The sequence below is a fragment of the Vombatus ursinus genome, unplaced genomic scaffold, assembly GCF_900497805.2.
Source record: "Vombatus ursinus unplaced genomic scaffold, bare-nosed wombat genome assembly UNPS02014779.1, whole genome shotgun sequence".
NCBI lineage: Eukaryota > Metazoa > Chordata > Mammalia > Diprotodontia > Vombatidae > Vombatus > Vombatus ursinus.
In genome coordinates, this window is record NW_020954557.1 from 59,184,631 (window position 1) to 59,200,627 (window position 15,997).

The 15,997-nt window shown below is 36.1% G+C and overlaps 1 protein-coding gene across 14 annotated transcripts in view; it reads left to right on the forward strand.

Annotated features, from left to right (window-relative positions):
- The first annotated feature begins 468 nt into the window (after positions 1–468).
- The window catches only part of BAZ2B (bromodomain adjacent to zinc finger domain 2B), a 342,755-nt gene continuing 327,226 nt past the window's right edge, over positions 469–15,997 (forward strand). For 7 of the 14 annotated variants that reach the window (XM_027865738.1, XM_027865743.1, XM_027865739.1 and 4 more), the window contains exon 1: positions 473–844. The gene's annotated coding sequence lies outside the window, so the exon portion shown is untranslated. Of the gene's footprint in view, positions 845–1,025; positions 1,103–15,997 lie in introns of those variants that run through there. The other 7 variants (XM_027865733.1, XM_027865732.1, XM_027865740.1 and 4 more) reach the window with 5 other exon arrangements.

Genomic DNA, 15,997 nt, shown 5'->3' on the forward strand with positions numbered 1-15,997 from the left:
TGAGCATCTTGCTTTTTGACGTTTTTTCTCTTACGCTCATCCCGAATTCTCGCTATATTTAGTTGTATTAGTCTCCAGCCGGACTCCAAATTGCCTTAAGAAATAATTCAGGGACTGATGATTAACCAAAATGTTCCCCATTTTCTAGCGCAGTCCGTTTACAAAAATCACTCGGTCTTGTTTTATTTTTCACCCTCTCTCCTTTAAAAACAAAACAGAACAAAACAAAACTTTTCTAACTTTTCCAAAAGGCAAGGATGGTGCAAACTCAAAGATAATCTGGACTTGGGAGGAAGAATGTACCTCCCTCCCATGGCTTCTTTAAGAGCTCTGATAGGTCATTTATTATTGGAATTGAAATGATATAAACAATTCCCTCTCTTCTGTCTCTTTTCCCCTTGTTAACAGCAACTTTCATTGTTAGAGAGAGAGAGGGAGAGAGAGCAAGAGAGAGCGAGGAGAGAGAGAAGCCTTGCTGGTTGACGTCACTTTTGGTTCATGAAGCCTTCGCCTAGAAGTGAAGCCGCTGAACAAACCTAGAGAAGAATCATCTCCTACTTCAATCTGCTGCTGGGGAGGAACTAACCAGAGAGAACGAAGACGGAGAAGGAGGGAGGGGGCAGAAAGGCTTTCATTATCGCAACTCTCACCTCCATTTCAACTCTTTGTACTTTTTTTTTCTCTTATAAAAATCAACTAGAGTAATAAGGAAGGGGGTGGAGGTTACCAAAAACAAACAAAACAAAAAAAAATCGTAACCTTCAGGACCATCAGGGTAAGAAAGGGGGTAAAATAACCCAAACCAATCCATCTACAGCGACTCCCACTCAGTTCGAAACTCAAGGTGAGTTAAAAGCTTCTGATGTAGGGAAGAAGGGGTGGCAGGCGAGGGGGCCTGGAAGGGAGGGGGTGGTGGTGGCAAGGCTGGTGATTCCCCACGTCTGTAACGTCGGGTCGCCGCAGAGAAAGAGAAACTATTCTAGTGCGAATGGGGAGGACTCCGGAGTGGCCCGTCTTGGCCGGCGCTCGTTGCCGCTGCTGCCGCTTCTGCTGCTGCTGTTTACCCTCGGCTGCTCGGCGTTAGCTCTTTGTTGTGCTGCTGGTTAGTGGGGTGGGAGGGTGGTTTGGAGGGGTCCCGCTTGGAGTTTAGGGAAGGTGTAGAATGGGCTACAGATCCTGGGGTTGGGAGGGATGGGGGAGGGGGCGAGCGCGGGTCCCAGGCGATTTTAAACTTTATTCCTAGCGGCAAGCGTTGGGGGTTTCGGGGGAGTGGGTAGGGGGTTCGTGTCTTAAGAAGGCCGGTCTCGGCTGCTGCGGAGGACGCCAGCGGGTCCCGGAGTCCCCTGGCCGACCGGGGCTACTACGTCTCCTTTGTGCCGGCCGCTGCCCTAGCTTCCCCCGGGCGCCTCTCCCTCTGTTCCCTAGGGCTTGCTTGCATTCGGGCCGCACCAACAGTTTGGCTCATCTTGGAAAGCAACCCGCTGTGGTTGTGCTGCTTCTGCCGCCGTCGGCCCCACTCGGTGGGGGCAGTTTCCAGATACCCTCTTCCTTCCCTCCCCAGAGCCCTGTGCGCCTCCCCGCTGCCCCCAGCCCCCCTCCCCTCCTGGACTGCTTTGCTGCTCCAGCCTGCTCCCCCCCACCTCCAGCCCCACCTCCCGCGATGGGCCTCTCCAGCCCTGTGCCTGCTATTCGCCCTTCTCTCCCGGGGTAGCTGGGGCTGTGGTTTACAGCTGGTGCTGTGTGGTCGGGGGCCAGGTGGGACGAGGGTCCCGGGGTTTGAGGTGGGGGGTGTTCTGTGTCTGGATGCGGAATGTTAGAGGAGCTTTGCCTTCCTTCCCTACGGTGATGTCTGGATGTGCGTCTCTAATCTCCCAGCATTTCCTGGCTGGCCACGACCACAAGCTCTCAACTCTTTCCCCAGCCTTCCCCTTCCTTAACCCCCCCCCCCCCCCGCTCCCCACATCTCCGAAACATTTTCATATGGAGAGATGCGAGAGTTACAGTCACCCTAGATTTGATGTCGGAAAGGAGGTGTTTGAAGGGGGCAGAGAGCCGGCCCCGCTGTTGGGGATTTTTCTTCATTTCTTTTCTCTCTCTGTCTTTCTCTCCCCCTCTGTATTTATCTTTTGTGTGTTGCTTCCTTATAAAGAGAGAAGCAGCTGCAGCCCTTGGCCGAGTTGTTGAAATTTATCCCTTTGTGTATATTACAATATCCTCCATTTTTTTCTGCCCTCTAAACAACAAGCCTTTCGCCATCTTGGGCAATTTTTATTCCCAAGTCTCTCCTTTTATTTTGGAGGAGGGGGAAGGACATTTGGAAAGGCACAAAGTGTGTCTGGATGAGGCTCAAAGTTTAGGAAATGTTACGGGAACAAGTGACGTCATGTAAAGTTTAAGGGAATTTTTTTTTCTAGAGCGGTTCCCCCCCCCTTTAAAATATGTCCCTCTCCCCCTTTAAAGAGTTGTGCAACTTCTAGAATAAAGTTAGGATGGTCGTTTATGCTTTAAAAAATACCTGTCAACCCATCTCCCATCTAACTTCCTCTTCAAAAAAAAAAAAGGAAAAGAAAAAAACAAAAAACAAAAACCATACTCAACCCCTAAATCTCTAACCTGTAAATTACTTTTATGTTTTGGTAACAGGTGGAGAAGTAATACAGTATTTTTTTTTCTGTCGTTTGGTAGTTTTAATACAGCACATCTTTTCCTGCTTTCTAAACAATATTTATTCTTTGAAGCAAACTAAAAACAGCTAGACTGGTTCACTGACGAGTCAAATTATAAATCTTTTATTTCCAGTCTCATTTTTCTTGTAATATTTTGGACAATATACATTAAATGTTTATTATCGTTCGCTTTAATTTTGTAATGATTTACAGTGATTCTATTTTAGAAGTTTATAAAAAGTAACAGGAGATAATGGGTAATATTTGTTTTAGTTCTAGATATTAAGTTCTGTGGTTGACAGAATGCTGATAGTGTTCATTCAAAAGGTAAAATTGATTTTAAAAGATTCCCTATCACCTCTGGCTATAAGGTCTATGTCAGCCATTGTGAAAAGGGAAACAATAAAAGGTACTGTTCTTTGAAAATTTACTTCTTTACAATTGATACTTTTTCATCTCATAAAAGTTCTGCTGGGTCACATGACAAAACTTAATGAAACACTGAGTACTTTGTAAATATTAGGTAGTGTAAATAGAATTTAAAAAAAAATAGAATTCTCTCTCCTTTAGTCATTTTGCCTTGCTAGGTTTTGCAGTCAGCATATTTACATCTCCTCTAACAAGGACGTGAAATTGTCTGTATTTAATTTGCATTCTCTTTGTCTTCTGGGTTGGGGAAAACATTGACTACAATTAAGTCATAGAAGCTAATAGGAACAATCTAAGTGCATTAAAAAGGTTTTTTCAACACACACAAAAACATATGATGTATGTGTTATATTTTTATATTTATGTAGGCAGCTTACTTTTGGGTTAACACAATTCAGCTATTTACCTTGGAATTTGCTTTATTTAAAATACTTTAGAAAGCTTTTTCAGAATTGAAAGTCTGCCAGTTATGTGATTCTTAGGTAGATGAAAATGTTTAAATAGTTAAAAGCACATAGAACAGATGGTTCTAAATTATACATGCAACAAAGGACTAGAAGATTTGGCAGATTATAAATGGTGAGCAACAGAGGATAAGCAGTTTAAGAAAATGGTAGTTAAGTATATTTGATGTCTCACACCTATTGTAAACACTGGGAATATTATTGTCACAGTGCTGCATAATCAATAATTCAGACAAGAGAGTCCTATGTTTCAGAAATGAGAAGTGATGTTTTACAAGAAATGCCTTCAGTTTTAAAATGTTCTAAAGTGAATCTGACAAATAATCTCCTTTTTTGTGTGTATTGGAAATAAGGCAATATTAACCTCACACAAAAATATAAAGATATATCTGAGAGCTTACCAGTATGTTGAATTCTTTTAATGGTTAGGAAAAGTAGATGTAGGCATTTTTTTTGAGGTTCAAACACAAATATTATTTTGCTATTTGAGAAATAAAATCTATAAAGTTCATGTTTGTTAAGCCAAGTGCCCTTCAGTACTAATAAAACTATCCTTTTCTATGTTAATTTAAATTATTTTAGTTTCTAATCCTAATATCTGCTTTCCTTGTCCATTACATTTCCCCACCAGTATCATCTTTAAAGGGTTGTTTTATCTTTCAGAGGAGCATTTTAACATAATGTTTCACTGGTTTAATAAGTCCCATTTATAATGATATTACAACAATTTTACTAAATAGGTATGGCATAAAGTCACTTTAAAATATTTTTGATAATTTTGGTATATTTTTGGGGGTGGATGGGAAGGATTTGGGAAAGGAGAAACTGAGTAGTGAAACATTGCCTTATCAGAGGAATCACTGGTTGAATATTTCTTTGTGTTTGGCTTTCTTAAAAAAAAATGTATAAGGTAAAGTATTCCACAGTTCAGGATTTTGTTTTTAGTTTTAGAAGACATTTATTTAAAATGCACATAAGATTGTAATGGAAACCTTGGAATTTTAATTCTATTGCCCTTTCTCCCATTTCTTTGTTTGCATGTTTATTATAGAACTGCAGTGTAAAGGAGCAGATGTTTTGCCAAACATCCTGATGTGTTGCTTTTTCTTATGGGAGTGCGTAACTGTTCCTTCTGATGCATCAACTTGACAGCTGGTTGATTTCATGGAGCTGCTAAGAAGCCATTAGTGGTGTCATTGAATTGAAACAGAACAGTCACTCCCAGCTTGAACTGCAATTGTTAATGTCTTTGTTGCTACTTTTGTGTTCCTACACAAGATGTAGAATATCACAGTTGCAAGAAAGTTCATGCTTTCTGTCTGATCCCCTTGAATTAGTGAAAGAGGCTGTAGGACTTGATTGCTTTTAGGTTTATAGTTTTCTTGTAGTAAGGGTTTTGAGACTATAGATTCTTGGTTGTTGACCTAGACGTGCCAAAAGGAGAAATACCATGAAGTACAAAAAAGCTGATATGGTAACTTTGCCCCCCAAATAAAATTACATCATAAAGATTTAATAATTCCCCCACACTTGGTTGCTTGAAGGACAGTTTATCTAGTTGTATATTTTTAAAATATTCTATATACTTTAAAAAATAAAATAAAAAATAAGAGATTAAAAAATAAAAATAAGCATTTTTTTTGTTTGAGGATCACAATAATATTCTTTTCCACTTAGTGCATGTTGATTTGTTGTTTTAATTGATCTTTTATAAAAGTCTTTTTTATAAAGAGTAATTTTAGTAAAGAAAAGTTATTTATTGATTATAGACATTGCAATTGTACTTTTTTATCTCACTATTAATTGTTGATAGTTTTAATATTAAACTCTTATCATATGTTAGCAAGGTAGTATGTTGTTGCCTATTTGCACTGCATGATCAAAGTGTTTATGCATTCTTTTGGGAGTGGGTGAAAACTGATAAGCTCAACACAGGCTGAACTCAAAAAATCAAGTAATTTTAAAATGATATTTGATGGTTAAGATGAGCTAACCAAAAATTTCATTAGAAACATCATGTAATATAGCCTGCAAAGTAAAGGACATTTTCTCGTCTCAATATTTGTGTTACACCTACCAAAATAATTTTTGGCGTGTAAATAAAAAAGACTTAACATAATTGATAAAAATCATAGGACAATGTGTATTCTTTGACAGTAATTGTAAATAAATAGGCATGTTTTTCCAATAAAGAGGTATGGCAAACTTTAACAAATTTTAGTCATACCTTTGTACATAACTTCGGAATTGTGTTTTTCTTATCTCATGTTCTGAGAGGAACTTTAGAGGAAAGTAATTATATCCTTTATGACTGAAGTAATGTTTTAAATGCAGGTATATGTACCCTCACTCTAACAAATTGCTATACAATTCCTTTAAATAGCAAGCTACCTTAACATATTTTAAATGTGATTTAAAAATTGACTGTAGCTCTTTAACTGCTTAAAATTTTTTTTATTAACTATGACACATATATATCAAATTTTGGTTGACTTATTTTTTAAAATTCACTAGAAGAACTTGTTATTTAAAGAACTCATGTTGAATCTTTTTGCAGAGAGAAGAATCTTTTTATTATGCATTTGCAAAATGAAAATTATACCTTAATTTATCAGTTTAGTAACTCCACATTTTTGTATATTGGTTTTCTTATGGCAAGTTATCTCTAAAAAAGAAAGGCCCAATAACAACATTAAACTTTCATTTATAAAGTTAACCTATTAGTCTGTAAACTTTGAAACTGTCTATAATGGCAGAGTCATAAACCTTGTTAATAAACATAGTTTCATTAGTATTCTTTTTACAATAAATGAAAGATTGGTGATACCTTTTGTCCAGCTCAGGAAGAGCTGATTTTAATTTCACATAGAATTTAAGATCTATTTCAATATTTTCCACTGCTGAATTTGTAGGTTTTTGGTAGAGTTTAGGATGTGGACTTTAGATAGTTCTGATGTTAGTAAGTTGAACATTGAGTATAATTTCAAAAGTAATCCAAAATGACAATTTAGTAATGTTAGGAAACAAACTGGATAATAAATTTCATTCTAATTTTGATGCAGTAATGAAACAAAAGGAAGCACAGTGTGTTTTTAAATTTCAGGCCTTTTAAATCTTGCATTTGGTAGGAATCTAAGTGGAAAAAATGGCCTTTATCCTTATGACTCAAAATATGTTTTACATATGACAGTTTTAATTATTAAAAAAAACTTAACTTTTAAATTTTAAAATAGTAGTTCTTTTATTTACATGTATTTTATTACTTGTTTTTTGTTTTCAAATACATTTTTAACAAATTTAACATGTTTTATAAAATAACATTTACATTACTATAGGCATAGTTTTGAAAGTAATTTTAAGGAAAGGAATTTTCACTTCTTATAAAAGAGGAATCAGGCTTGAAGATAATAATTGCATTCATACATCAGATATGTAGAGACATAATTGTGTGTTTTTACCCTGTTTTCTGTTCTTACACTTTTCCACAAGCATGCACTCATTAATCAAAGACGCTGCACTCCTGCTGAGGGCAGAGAGGTTCATCAAATTGGCAGCCAGTTTGGTGTAAAGAACGGAGTACTGAAGCTCTTAACGGGCTGGGACATAAATAAATCTAAGGTCTTTGTATGCAAACCCTGGAGGTTAATACTGTATAATTCAATGTCCTGTCTTTGTTTTTATGATTGATGTTTTTAAATGTTTGAAGCTTGATGCAAGTCTTCTAGTAGGTCAGGGCTAACAATCTGATTGGCTGAAGCAAAAAAAAGAATTAGGTTGGCAGAGAGGGACTTTGAGTACACTGCAGAGATTTTGATTTTTTTTTTCTAGGAGATCATTGTCATATTGCCTGAGCTGTTATAGGAATGTTCCAGTGATTGACATCCCCTGCTGTGATAATGGACCTAGTGCATGAAATGCCAATAGTTTGGTCCTATTTGTTCGGAAGCTTACTGCTATTTGTATCCTTAACAGAGCTAACATGTAGAACAAGCAAAACTACTGGGATTTCTGTGTAGAAAAAGTGCTGGGATTTGGCTTTAACATGAATTGGTTGCATATTCATAATTTAAGAACAGCTGGTTACAGCAAGCACATAGTCATTTGCAAGCTATTATAAACCATTCCACTCACACATGGAGCCTGTGCTTGGTGGTTGTTTCTTCTTCTTCTTCTTTTTTTTTTAATTGATCTACCTGCATTTAAAATCTGGTCACTGCTGCCACAGAAGCCTTTCTTTTTAGCTGCACTTGCAACATAGAATGGCTTCAATTTTAAATATTTAATTTTAACTAAGTACTAAATAAAATGATTGAGCAAGGCCCTTCAACAAATGCAAGGGATCAATAATGATGCCCACATCTAAAATTTCATCCTTGGATGAAAAAGATATTATATCATTAGAAAGCTCTGAAACTATATGATATTTTGGTATTTTTCTAATTATATCCATAGGTAAGTTATTGAGCAACGTTGGTTGTTAAAGATGTTTATACTTTACCATCCATTCACAATTTTAAGTAACAGCCAAAACAAAAAAAAATTGTTATTCATTACCCTAAAAAATAAAATCACCTATAGATAGTAAAATACCAGTATTTATAATGTATAAATTACTGGCATTATATTTTAAAATAGGTCTTATCAAAGGAAAATTGACAATAAACAGTAGACTTATTTTAAAGTAATCAACCTGTGGCTATAGAACTGCTTGTGACTGTTGTAGAGTTAGTTTTATAAGAAATCTTCACATTTTGCCAGGTTTGAGGCAAAGCCCTGGAGTATTAAACATAGATACATTTTCGGTGATGCCTGAATGGAGAGTGCCAAGCTAGTCCATCCATAATGTTGGATTTTCTACATAGAAGCAGAGAAAGGACCAGCGAAAGATGTTTACTTACATCTCAAAGCTTTGGATACAAAGAGTGGAAGAAGAAAATGCTAAATGTCATTTTAGAGATCGTTGAGGTAATCACAGGGTGATAGGCTTTGATTTGTGTGGGCTAAAATAGGTGAATACCTTGTGGTAATAAATTATGACATACAACTTCACAGAGGTGCCTTTACAATATCATATGTGTGTGTATTTGCTTCTAACCACACTGGATGATGAAGTGCCTTTCAGTACTTCAAGGTTGAGTATGAGTGGTTAGAGTGCATTTTATTCTTTCTTAGCTTCACAAATAGCTGGATGTATTGGTAATATCACATAATATACGGCTGAAATTAATCTAGCTGATGGGTTACTTTTTTGTCTAAATAATAAATTTAGAGGTTATTAAAGGACAAAATCTCTGTTTCAATTTTGTGTTGTAGAAGATCATAACTTTACATATATTATTGATTCGTGATTATTAAAGGCACTTATTTAGTTTATGAATCTGTGCATGACCTCTATGTCTTTTGGTAGGTTTTCTTTTGGTTATTTCACAGTCTTTTAGCATTCTTACAAAAAGTAGTTTGGGAAATAAAGGGAGGTGAAATCCAAATGAACTGGTTTTAATCCTTGTTGGGCAGGTATGATGAAATATTTTGTTGACAAGTCTGTTGGAGAGAAGTTTGAAACTTTTTGCTGATGTGAGATGTTTAGATTATGTGTGGATTTCAATTCATTCTTTTTATTATTATGGAGAATAAAAAATTGGCTATGTTGTGGGATAATATAATTGACACTTGTCTAAGTGTTTTATGTGATTGTTGAAAAGGATAACATTTGGAACTAGTAGAAAAATAGGCATCTATGCATTTATTTGAAAATTTTGAATGCTGAAAATCCTAAATGAGGGGGATATAAGAAATACAACAAGTAGGCCTTCAGATATGAAATATCATTTTTATTATTATTCATAGATTGATAGAATCTTAGACGTCTTAGTCTGTTTTTATAGATGAGATAATCAAGGCCCAGATAGTTTAATTTGGCAAGATCCCACAGGTAGGGTTGTAGCCAGGTACCATTCAGGATTATTTGTAGTCCCTCTGAAGTCAGTTCTCTCTGCTCCCCCCCCTTTTCACAGAGTAAGAAGTATCAAGTTATTTTCCCCTTTGCTTTATTCAACATAGACTACCTCGCTACCTCTAGAAGGTGTTAGATAATCAATTTCAAGCCTATCACTACACATAAGTTTGTGGGAGTTAGGCTGAAATGGATGACTACCCCCTCCAGTCTGTGGCGTGCAGGTCATCAGTTTTAAGTGAGAGTATCCATTTTTCCTTTCCCATTAGTTCTTCCCCTTAAGATCACCCCTAAAAAGAGTTTATGATAGAACAGTGAACCTCTGAGTCCTGTTTTTTGGGTGGGGGAAGAACAGTTTCTGATTTGAGAGTAGTTACAGGTTTCCACTCATCTCCCTGTACCTTTGAATATATGTGATAAAGAGTCAGCCAGCCAAATGTGCTAAATAACTTAGCAAAAAGAAGCAGCAAATGGCACACCCTACTGTTAAAAACTACAATACTGCTTCATGGTGAATTACCAACTAGTAACCATCCCCACCCCCCACCCCCAAAAGGAAAGGTTTTAAACAAACTGGAAATGTAAGTTTTCAAAAAAAATTATTGAATGCCATCTCTGAAGAGAGCAAGCCTTTTGGTATGGAGTCAGGAACTCGAGATTTTTCTATTTAATCATCTGCAATAAAGTGATAAATATTTGCTTGCGAAGCCCTTTAAGTTTCTTAAAAGTTTTAAAAAATGTAAAGCAAGATAGGAATTATGACCAATTTTAAGTCACAGAAAAGAGAAATGGTGGCTATAGAAGGTTGTAAAAGTATCTTCATTTTAAAAGAAGTCATATTTACTTATCTAGTATTCATAATAGTATTTGACATTTGCTTGTTAGAGGCAGCTAGGTGGTACAGCAAATAGTATGCTGAATCTGGACTCAAGATGACCTACTTTTGATTCTGGGCAAGTCATTTAACCTATCTGCTTCAGTTTCCTCATCTGTAAAATGGGGATAATAATAGCATAGATTATTGTGAGAATAAAATGAGATATGTAAAATAACTTTGCAAGTCTTAAAGTACTATGTAAATGCTAGCAATTATTGTTATTATTGCAGTTCTATAGTAACCTTATGAAGTAGGTGCTATAGATAATTGTAGAGGTGTTTTAGAGACGAGGAAACTGAGACCGAGATTTAAGTGACTTGACCATGATCATAAAGCTGAATGAGTATTGGAGGCAGAATTCAAACCCAGGTCTCCCCTGATTCCACATGCAGTATTCTATCCATAGGTTCATAATAGCATGGTTGTACACTTTCACGGGAAAGGATTATTATAATAAATAGATGCAGCAGCAAAAACCCATGTTGGGTATATGAAAGAAATACTGAGAAACCTTCAAGGCAAAGGATTATAGAAGCAAGTTAAGTATCTCTTTTCCCCTTCTGGGTAGTTAGCATTAATACTGAGTAGAAATTGTAGCTGACACTTTATCCGTCAGTAGTATACTAGAGTCCAACCATTTTACCTTATTTTGTAAGGAAATTGGAATGAAAGGAAGTGTTGTCACAAGGTAGACAATAATAGAAGACAGAGAAAAACAATTTTAAGGCATCTTTTTAAATGTAATTAATAGGAGTCTTGTTATTAAATAAAGACCTTGTGAAAAGTATAACATTGCTTTTTCTCCTTTATAATCTTAGTGGTCTTAGTACTGTGTCATTTAATTTCTCTAGAAAGTTCTTAAAATTTGTACAATTAGGATGAGGAAATACCTATAATCACACCTTGGGGATTTGAGATATGAGGTTTATGAAAGGGCAATGTACATAGCTGGTCCAGGAAGTGAATCTGTAGTGCCTTTGGCTAATTAATCAAGGTGGTTTTTGTTTGTTTGGGTGCTAGGCCTGTTTTTCACAGGTGCACTTGCCAAAAATCACAAACAGAGATATTTGTAATAAAGAATGTATTAATGTTCTAGTTGCCTTGTAAGGAGTGGGAAAGTAGGAGTAAGACTTTGAAAGGAGGGAAGGCAGTTCAGTGGCAATGAGTGCCTGTATTTGTGGCTACAATTTCACTATTCTTATTCTTATGAAATATATTATATGCCAATTGACTGTTGAACTTCCAGTTTATAGTGGCTGCATTTCATGGGTGAATCATAATATAAACAGTTTATAAACTGCTTTGGGATCTTTTGGAATGTGTGTCAGTATGTAAAGTAATGTAAATGTTATTGTTAAATTGGCAAAATCTTCATAGTTTGATCCATATATATATTTCTATGGTACTTATCAGCAAAGGAGAAAGACAGAAGACACTCTAGTTTTATGAATTATTCATGTATGAGGGTCAGGTAACTCTCTGAAAATACTCTTAATTTTGACAGGTAGCATTCTCTATATTCAGTGCCTATATACTTATGTGTGTTTGTATTGCTGCTCAGGGTCTATTTCATTGATTAGTAAATTAATAGACATATATATGTAGAAACTTCTGTTGGGGAATTTACAGATTTATATCTTTAGCTGTCTTAAAAGGGATTTTAGCACATCAGAACTATGTTAAAATACATTCATTATCCTTGAGAAGAAAAGAATAATAAAAAATGCAAATTTAAGGTGCTTCTGGGACATCCAAGTGAATATATCATATGAGATGGCTGTAAATCCAAAACTGAAGCTCAAGTTGAGGCTCACAACACAGAAGAGCTAGAATTTCAATTACACTTAAAACTTTTCAAAGTACCTTAAATGTTATCTCATTTGATTCTCACAACCACTCTGTGAGACAGGTGTTATTACCCCCATTTTACAGCTAGAGGAACTGAAGTAGATAGGTTAAGTGACTTGTCCAGGGTCCTATCACTAATAAATGTCTTAGGCAGAATTTGAACTCAGCTAGGTGGCTCAGTGAATAGAGTACAGGGCCTGAGTTGGGAAGGTTTTGTTGCTGTTAAGTTGTATCCGACTGTGACTCCATTTGGGGTTTTCTGGGCAAAGATACTGGAGTGGTTTGCCATTTCCTTCTCTAGATTTTACAGATGAGGAAACTGAGGCAAACAGGGTTAAGTGGCTTGCTTAGGGTCACATAGCTAATAAGTGTCTGAGGCCGGATTTGAACTTAGGAAGAAGAGTCTTCCTGACTCCAGGCCTGGTGCTCTGTGCACTATGGCGCCACCTAGCTGCCAGGAAGGCCTAAGAACAGTGGAGAGTACCAACATGTGAACTTAAGGTAATATTCAAAATTAAGTGCTGACAAAATGAAGAGGAATTAGCAGAGAACAGGAAACTAGGGGACAAATGAATAGAATAAAAAATGACTCAGAAGTTAAGGAAGAAAACTAATTTTCTGATGATTAGTAGACAGTCTGTTAATAGACAATAGCTACAATGCTTATAGGGTTAGAAAACTTATCAGTAAAAAAAAAATTGCTACTAGTGTTTGTTGCTTTCAGTTAGTTGATGATGTATAGTAAGTGCCAACTGTATGCTAGGCATCATGCTAAGTGTTGGGGGTAGAAAGAGAGTCCCTACTTTCTTGGGCTAGCTTATTTACTAATCTGTTTTGAGCATCCCAGATCTCAGTTTCTGCCATTAATCTGCACAATCGCCCTTTCCCAAATAGGAAATTAGAGAACCTACACATATATTTGTCCTATGTGTGTGTGTGTGTGTCTGTGTATATTAGTATGTGTACAGATAACTATGTCTATATCTATGTCTAGGATATGTTTATATTTACAAATTAATACTTATTTATATACATATTTACATCTAAACATGTATCCTATACATGTATACAAATATAAGCATAGCTATACATATGGATGCAAATATATATGGAAACAACTCAGTGGTGAATTAGATACACATTTCTGTGTTATATTCAGTATCCTAAGGATATGTTTTATACTTTATCTTAAGTGATTTTCTTTGTAAAAATTCTCAAAGAATTTTATTGTCAATAGCATTTCCTGTAATGTAGTTGACTCTGGGTAGAGCATTATACATACGTTGGTTTTACCTTGTATGTACCAAGGTGTTTTTTTTAACTGGATCTGTGATATCATAGATATCACATAGAAGGCTCCTGACCTCTCCCATTGTAGGTCAGCATCTTATACTCTTAGATAATTGCTTGTGATCCTGAAAGGTGAAGTAAGTTTTCCAGGGTCACACAATCATTTGTCCCTGAGGTAAGCCTTGATTTCTAGGCCATCTCTTTCCACAACACCACTCCAACTCTCAAGTATATATGCATTTGTGTATTAATGTATATTGAAATAAATCTCTGTTTCTGTCAGTGTGAACATACTTAGAGACATACTTTTTATGTTTATATATGTGTATAGATTTACATATATTAGGTGTATGTTTTAGGAATTAGAATTTTAGAACTAAGAAGGACTTTAGTGATTACATACTTGGACTTGTAATTATTTTTTTTTAAATAACTGTGGCATAACTTTTGTTTTAACACCAGTTACATTTCCTAGTGTATCACTTCCTCTTCCCTTTCTAGACAGCCATACGTTACAACAAAAAAATTTTTAAAGAAAGAGGGAAAAAGTTTAGCCAGTAAACTAACACATCAAAAAAATTTTATGTGGTATGTAGTGTGCCATACCCATCATCTCAATAAGAAGGAAACCAATTGTTTAGTCATTTCAGTTGTATCTGACTCTTCATGACTTCATTTGGAGTTTTCTTGGTAAAGGTCCTGGAGTGGTTTGCCATTTCCTTCTCCAGCTCATTTTACAGATGAGAAACTGAGGCAGACAGGGTTAAGTGACTTGCCCGAGATCACACAGCAAGTAAGTGTCAGAGGCTGGATTTGAATTCAGGAAAATGAGTCTTCCCGACTCTAGGCCTGGTGCTCTAGTGTGCTACCTAGCTGCTCTCTAGTGCCTTCTCATTTCTTTTCTTTGACTAAGTTTGTAAACCCCCTGATGTTAAAGATGAACAAACTGAGACCCAGAGAAGTTGATTGCCTTGTCAAAGGCTCTGTAAGTACGAATTGGTTGAGTTTGGTCTAAAATACAGATCGTCTGATTTCTGGTCCAATGCTTTTTCCATTCATGATACCATCCTAACCCCTCTTGATTTGCCCCTTTCTCCTGTATCCTTTTGGTTCTTCTCATTATATCTTTCACCCACATCTCCTTTTATATTTCTAATGCCACCTCCTTACTTCTGTTAGGCTATTATTACCTCATTCTCAAGGTGTTCCAATTGTTTTCCTCTCTTCTCTTCTCCTCTCCTCTCCTGTCTTCTCCTCTCCTGTCTTCTCCTCTCCTCTCCTCTTTCTCTTCTCTTCTCTTTTCCTCTCCTCTCCTCTCCTCTCCCCCTCATGTCCCTTCATAGCATAGTAGAAAGTCAGAATTTTGAATTCTTGTTTTGTATCTTGTCCCAGATGCTTACTGTTATACTACAGACAGGCTACTTAATTTTTCTGAGCTCCAGTTCTATAGGATAATGATACCTGTGGTACCTCTCTCACAAGGATATTGTATCTATCAAAATACCATCCATAAAGTGCTCTGCAAAACTTAAAGTACTATAAAAATCTATTATTATTCCTATTATTCCTATATACTATTGTTGGATTAATCTTCACAAACTAGTGCTTTACATATGTCAATGCCCTATTCAAAAAACCTTCAGTGGCTCTCCATTGCTTATAGAATAAAACCTCAACTCTTTAGTCTGGCATCCAAGGCCCTGCACATTCTAACCCCCACTTGCCATTTTAATTTTACCTCCCAGTTCTCTCCAATATGAACTTTTCTCTAGCCTGGCTGGTCTAGCTGCTATTCCTCTAATACCCCCTGTATATTCCTACCACCAGATGTGTCTTTATACCTTTTGTCTCTTCTTAGAATGTCTTCCTTCTGCCTTCCATTTATTCATATTCTACCCCAGCCTTCTACTTCCCCTGTGAAACCTTTTCTAATCCCATGCACTGATATCACTCCTCCTTTGCATTCCTACACTACCTAGGTACTTATAGTATGCTGCTATACATCATAACTTTTCGTACATGCATAATCTATCTCCTGTAGTCAGGCTATAAGCTGTCTGAGACCTCCACAGCACTTTGAAGAATGCCTTATGTTTAAAAGCATTTGTTAAATATTTGTCACTTACTAATATATTAATTTTTATTTATTTTTCATTAAAATTTTTTTAATATAATGATTTTTAAAAGACCAGTGGTATGCCTGAATACTGATGGACTGTTAGTGGAAAATGAATTTAGAGCAAGGCCTTAAAGGGAGTTATGAAAGTGCCCTGGAAGAAGGTTTAGAGAAAGAATCCAGAGTGAACAAATGAGCAAAAACTCATGACCACATATACAGGGTGTCCAAAAAAATCTTAGTGTGGTTTTAAGCTGTTAAAGGTTTAATAGCTTATGTTTATTATGATAGTAAAGATTTAATAGCTTAAAACTGCATTAAAACTTTTGGGACACTCTGTATGTGAATGATATT